Source organism: Triticum urartu, chromosome 7 (genome assembly GCF_003073215.2).
Source record: "Triticum urartu cultivar G1812 chromosome 7, Tu2.1, whole genome shotgun sequence".
Classification (NCBI taxonomy): Eukaryota; Viridiplantae; Streptophyta; class Magnoliopsida; order Poales; family Poaceae; genus Triticum; species Triticum urartu.
In genome coordinates this window covers 553,186,752-553,193,919 of record NC_053028.1, presented here as the reverse complement: position 1 = coordinate 553,193,919, position 7,168 = coordinate 553,186,752, and the positions used below count along the sequence as shown (strand labels likewise).

At 41.1% G+C, this 7,168-nt stretch overlaps 1 long non-coding RNA gene across 18 annotated transcripts; it reads right to left on the bottom strand.

Annotated features, from left to right (window-relative positions):
- Positions 1–223: 223 nt before the first annotated feature.
- LOC125520226 lies at positions 224–5,920 on the bottom strand. 18 transcript variants are annotated; one of them, XR_007288542.1, is made up of 8 exons: positions 5,484–5,920; positions 5,138–5,393; positions 4,742–4,814; positions 4,558–4,634; positions 4,131–4,238; positions 3,145–3,803; positions 1,810–1,932; positions 224–640 (listed from the first exon to the last, which is right to left on the bottom strand). It is a non-coding gene; the product is annotated as an uncharacterized LOC125520226 (long non-coding RNA). The 18 variants fall into 18 exon arrangements; XR_007288536.1 differs by lacking the exon at positions 224–640 and adding an exon at positions 655–944 and having other exon boundaries at positions 2,784–3,803; XR_007288538.1 differs by lacking the exon at positions 224–640 and adding an exon at positions 655–944.
- Positions 5,921–7,168: the final 1,248 nt, after the last annotated feature.

Here is a 7,168-nt window from a genome sequence, read left to right as displayed (position 1 = left end):
ATGCGGTGTCCCAGTAGTTGTGATTTGCATGCCTGCAGCCTGATGTACAGAAAGATCGCATGCACAGGTTGCTTATAATGTACCAGTCGATCCATGGGACACATGGGATTTTAAGAGGCGATGTGACTAAGTGCATTGCTTTTGCATGTGAGCTGGCTGTTTATATAAACTAGCATAATGCCCGTGCGTTGCTACGGGCGCAATACAAAAATAGATGAGCACAAGACCATAAATTGTGGGCATTTTTATCTTCTCCACCAAGATGGAGTACCTCAGCTTTTCTAGGAGTACATACATAGCTAATATACTTTTAGATACATACCAAAATTGTGGGAAGACATAACATAATCTTTTGATCTCTTTGTTCCTTTCTACTCCCCCTGTTTCTTTATCTAAGGTGTATTATTTTTGGCACGGTGACAAGGCACACGATTATAGACAAGGTAGGACAAAATTACTCTTGGCATCATCGCGAGACATGACCGCAACAAGAGTATTTACTTATGGGTCACCACCGCAACAAGACATGACATCATCTTCATTCTCCCTGCCTACCTCCTATTTTCTGATAGCCCTTCGACCTCACCTCTAACCTTGCTATCACATTCATTGCTCTTGTTTGTCATGGTTCATACTATTCCTATCCACCAATGATAGTGCATTAAAACACCTCAAGGTAATATTCTCTCACTATCACATACAATTGACAATAGTAACAACTGTGGTGGCAGGGAAATATTCTTTCAATGGGAGGCGATGTTTTTGCGACTTTGTCAATCTCAATACCAACTGCCGTTGCCACGGAAAAATAAATATAGTTCACATGAAAAATATATACTCTTAAGAAAGCATAATTGTCCATCTACATTGCTCGTTCTACTTCTAACTCTGCCATGAATGAAATATTTGTAATCCCTCCCTCTCTTCGATCGTCTTGCTCCGCTCTACAGTAAGTTCAATAGAGCACAAATTTTATTCTTCCTAGCTCACATTTATGGTTACAAGGAATTAAGTATTATACTGGACATAACCTTGCGAATACATAACACACCCACTAATGTACTAACCAACTTAACTCTGCCATGGAAGCTGGGCACATCCTTAGTGTAGAAAATTGTATTTTCACAAACCTTATGAAAATTTAGTACTGTAGCCTGCATTTTCACAATCACCTAAATAGTATTGTTCACCCTAGCCAGATAAAAAATGAAAAGAGTGTATGAAAAACCACCATACGTCAAAACATTCCATGAAAAAACATCTCATCTATGCATGCACAGATGGTCGTGTAATCTGAGTATCCAAATTGGCATCCAAAATTTGATCTCAATACATCAAGTGAATCCTCAAGCATTGCTGGTGTAGAGGAACAAAGGGTCAAGGTACGTATACAGGAAACCCAAATTAGTAGAACTATTCAAGTGATTGTTACTGAATCCATCCTTCTATGTACAGAAGTATGACGCCGACACTGCAAGATACATAAGTCAGCTGGCCGGTACATCATTTACAAACTGTTCGTTGTAATGCCCGAGTCATCCCAATTCATCTCCAACTAACTTACTGTGAGAAAACAGCACTGATTTTATTTTACCTTTTCTCACAATGAAAAATTTATTTTAAATTATTGTGCATTATGAATGTTTTCTCTTGACGAAAATTTGCACGTAAGTAGGACATTAAAAAATGTCTATTGCTGCTTGTCTAGAGCAATTAACTTCCGAGGAGAGCAAGCATATATGTTTAACATAAAAATAGCAGAGTATATATAGGATTATGCTGAAACAAAATGAGTGTAATATTGGATACCTTGAAAGGTTTGTGACGATGAGAATTTTAGCACATCTGAAACCGAAATTATTACTCTTGGGAGGAAACGGCATAAATAAATCTTGCAAAGCATAAATGGGCCAACCAATTGAGGCTGAAGATCTGAAACGCAGTCATCCAAAATTTTAAGAGTTAGTGTGAAAATTGTTTACATTATGAAATAGGTTGGAGAAACAAAAGAAAAGCTAGTGTCGCCCAAAGGAATAGTTAACAGGAATACAAAGCTTCTTGGCGAACTGACCAACAGTTAACTAAAGAAAAATACCGGAACCGGGGCATACATATTATACATGGAGGATCATCATGCACATCAATCGACATTATCAATTTTTTAAACCAGGAATACACTCCTGTTCCTCCAACCAATGAACATTTGTACAACGGATTCGTGAAAAAGATAAATCTACAACAAAATTGGAACTCTGGTGCCACAGGGACATACTCATGATTACGTGTGTGGTGTACAATTACAACCAAACACATTATCACCGATGTGTCATACGAGCCACGGCGGTGGAGTTCAGACTTGGAGGAGCGACGGTTGCGAGGTGTTCAACCAAAACAAAGCAGTAATGAAGGGGGATATAGTAAGGTACTTATGACCTACTAACACTCAGTCTCCTCACTTCTATTCATGCAACTATTATAGAGGGGGCCCAGAATTTTTAGATAGTTTAATCTGAGTTGTTCCATCTGAATATTTTATAAATACATATTCGAGATTTCTAAAACTAAACCTAATTGGACACCGATGAACAACAATGATCAAAATTTCTCTTCAAAGCTTTGAATAAACACATCCGCGGACCTCCAGAACAGCAGAATTCACCAACAAATATATATTGTATGAGTCTCGGTATTATAAGGAGAATTGCACCCAGCAGACCATAAAATTTCAAGGGAGGGGATAAAGTAGCTAAAAGGAAGAAGAGTGGACATGGAGAATAACTTACAACTGATGTTCCCCCAAATACCTATTTTAGTTCCACTTCACTATTTTGTGTTTGCTTGCATTGGCTCAGCCTTAGGCACCATCATGGTGTGACGCTGCACCAGCACCGCAACACAGATGGTACCTCTGGGCCGCCCATGTGATACATGTGCTATTTGTCCATGGCTTCACATGGAATCAAACTGCATATGTACATTCATGTACATTCAAAACTGTTGGAACAAACATGTTCAACTGAATTGTTTTCAGCAGTGGATCAACTCACAAACTTACTTAGACTGATAAGTAGGATGCTTCTGTTCTATTAGGGAAACATCACAAAACTCACATAGGTACATGAAAATTGGTAGCTTTGTACTTACCTAGCTGATATATGGGTCTCACGGATGCCAAGTATCTTGGGCTGCTCTAATGTATAGAAGAAAAATGAGGCTTGCCCACTGATTCACACGTCCATGTGACCTTCACTTGGTCTTGGTCTTCTCTGCTCATGCTGATACAGTTAGAATGCAATGACCATGGTGTCTCTAGTGCAGCCACCCCCGGGCCCGACCGCGACATCCTCCTCGAAGGCTTTAAGGAGCCCGCACCGGCGTCCACGCCCTTGTCTACCATCCCCGACCTCTTCTTCCATAGGTGCCCCTATGCATCATCTGCTCGCTCAGGGATGTGTTGCTCTAGTGGCGGCTGCCAAGATGCCTGACCAACTTTAAAGATATGCCTGTCACCTTGTCAAATAAGGCGAGCAAATGATAAGAATTTAGTGTAACGGAATTCATGTGGTTTCACTCTGTTGTGTCAAGCCATCACAAGATTTTACAATAAATGAACCAAAATCACCATGGCCTCTTCAAGCAGAACTACTCACACTCGACTGTAAGGAGTGCAGTACATCTACTAAATCAGTTGTACCTTTCGAGGCAACATACTAACATAACAAAGTAAACATGAAAAATCTCACCCATAGTATCATGTCATCAGCGGCAATGGATTTTCCTTCAAGGTTGCAGGCTTGTGCTCACTGAAAATCCATAATATATCAGGCAATAGAAACATTCAAGGATTAGCTTACAAATCCATAATCGATGGGAAAAACCAGGAACAAAAACATACAAAATTTATCCATCTCTACCTATCCAGACACACACGTACTGCAGGGCATATATAGATTAGTAATAGTGATTTGTACTCTCTATGTATTAGTTCGTTTCTTGCATCAATTTGATAAGCAAACTGGGTTGCAGCAGTGCCTCAATAAGAATCATTATACAGGACACGATGGCACACACGGCAGCATTTAAATCACGGCTCTAAAAATTCAGGGATATGCAAAAAAATAAAATCAAACCTGCATTAGTGCATCGTCCAGATTCCAGAGCACGGCAACAAGTAGATGAACACCCTTGAGGCCAAGGTAGAGCACGTCCGTCTAATATTCAGTGGGTCTTAAAGAAATCTGATCGACAGCACACAATCACATAGGAATAATATTGAGTGGATTCTCAAAAATTAACCCAAACAATCAGAAGACTTATATGTGGCCACACCAAGTAGGAACAGAGCAGGCAACAAGCAGTTAATATATGTAATTCCCACAATTTGAGTAGAAACCCGACTCAGGTAATAGACTGTTCGTATATGGGCAAGGTAATGATGATGGCAGCTACGCTTGCAGACACACAGATAATATTAAGTCTCTCAACACGGCAGAAGGGAATTTAGCTTGCAAATCAAAAGGACAGAACTGAATGTAGCTCGCATGAGATCAATCGTACCTGGTACATCGACGAGATTGTGCGTATGGAGCAGGAGCGGCCGACGGAGTTGGTAGTACAGCGAGATGGATTAATTCCTGATAGATGAGATGTATCCTCTTAGCATTACTCAAAAAAGGATACCTGATAGATGAGATGTATACTCTTAGAATTACTCGAAATCACCGAGTTCACTTTCACATACCCCAAGATCTGAGGTAGAACTTTATATCTCTAATTATCCTCTACTCAAAAAGCGCTTCAATTACTTGCAAAACCTGCCATCACCAAGACATCAACACTTGTAGCAATAGACATCGTATATTACAATATATATCATCGGCTCATCTCATGTTGCCTAAATCTACATGGACCAATCAAATAATTGTAGCCATATGAAAGAAAAAACTGAAACAGTTCAAAGAAAGGCAAAGAATCTTCAGGCTCTGTAGCAACAATGGGATTGCTCTTATCTTCGAGAAACTCCTTTTCTGTAGAAGCAGTCAATCATGTCTAAAAAATCTGGAAACAGCTAGCAGGCTAACAAATATGGCATTATTACTGCACATAACTGAATGCAAATTACAGTAAGGGGCATAACCTGTGAAGATGGCCATCCGTCCTTGTTGCTGCAGTTGCATAACTCCAGGTTTCAAAAAAAAATTATGTCATTAAGCAACTCAACGAACATGTGTAAGGCACACCTGCAGTAGGAAGATTCAGCAGCCACATGCAGCAAGTCAGGAGTTGTGTATGAGTAAATCAGAGAAAGGAGAAAAGATGAAATCCAGGACATAAGCGGTCGTCCAGCTGCTGCTGCAGCTGCAGGTTGTGCGTCCAGATCCGGGGCAGTCATCCTGCACATAAAAGAAAAGAAACCAAGGAAGGAATCACGAGCAGGGGGAGATGATGAATCCGAGGAAGAACGTCCGTAGGTACACACTCACCATAGCCGTCACAGGAGATCCGCGGTCGCCGGCGCGCGTCCTTGAAGGTTGAGGCGTCGTCCTTGAGGGTAGGGTTTGGGGCATCTCCGTCCGTCCATGGCTGCTGCCGGGCTGGGTCGGACCTCCATGGCCGACCTCCCTCGAGGACGGACGCGGATCAGGTGACGACGGAGCGCTGATGCCGCCGTGGATCTGGGCGCTCCCTCTCCCTTCCCTTCCCTTGCCTTCCCTTCCCTTCCCTTGGGATTCCCTTGGGAGAGGAATAGAAGGTTGGGGGCGGCGGCGCAGGGGGGCGAGGAGATCGCCGGCGGCGGGGTTGGATTGGGGTGCGGCGGCGGCTGCGACTGGAGACGGGAGACGAGGTAGGGCTAGCGAGGGATTGGTTCTGTCGCGACGGAAAAACCAGCGGAGGGGAGGTGGTGGACGGAACCAAAAATAACCTACGAAGGTTAACTTACTAAAAAAACCGGACGAAAGTGGTGCACGAAATTTGACCAGCAGAGACTACCAACTGCTTTATTAGGAGTAGAGATTATTAAAGAATTAGAGATTAGAGATTAGAGATTATTTGTTTCCTGAAAATCTATTATTTGTTTCCTAAAGCAAATTGCATTAATGAGAGAGATCTGTTGATTTGGCTAAGGTAGGAAAGAATCTATTATTTATTTGTTAAAGCAAATTGCATTAATGGGAGAAATCCGTTGATTTGGCTAAGGTAGGAAAGAATCTATTATTTGTTTCCTAAAGAAAATTGCATTAATGAGAGAGATTTGTTGATTTGGCTAAGGTAGGCGGTTTCTGTGGTTCATGGCGGCTCAATGTGAGGTGGGACGAGGTACCAAAAAAACTATGGAAGGTGGGACGAAAAAAAACCTGGGAGGTGGGAGTTGTCCCTGGTTAACCTACGAAATTTCATAGATTTTTTAGGACAAAAAAAACTAGTGGAGATGAAACGAAAATTAACCGACGGAGACTACCAACTGCTCCATTAGGAATAGAGATATTTTCCAGGCATACTTTTTGGGCTAATTAGCATAGGCCACTAGAATACACCGTTTTGATTCCTAGTTTTTCTTTGCCTATTTGAGAGATCTTTCGTTCGACCGTTCAACGTGAGCAGTTTTTTAAATGCTTCCATACATGGTGTGGACGATTTTTTTCACAAGCCGTTTAGCGTCGATGGTCGTATTAAGATGTGTAGTGGATTAGTGTTGATCCTTTTGATATTTTGGATGGTCGTAATGATAGAGTCTGATGTGTATTAATAGGTTTATTCAAAGTGATCAGGTGCTGAGTTTGTAAATTTTGGGCACGCATCTCATATACTATCACTTAAGAACGCAGGTTTATTTATTATTTGTCATTGTTGCCGGACTGCCTGGTTAGAGGTTTCCAATATCTATATGTTTCTTTTTTTAGGGGATATCTATATGTTTCTACAAACACAAGTTTGTATATATGCCATGCTAATTTGAAAGCAAGCAGATTACGTTCAAAGACCAACTAGCTGAAACACTATATGCAGCTGAGGAGAATGTTTCTTAAGCAACCTTGGAATTAATACGTGATCACTATAAAATTGCCATCAATGATCATAAAAATCATGCATTTGAAGTCACAAAAAGGAGCCTCTTTTTAACGATAGACAAGGTACGCACCAAGCAATGACAGTTATAGACTGATGA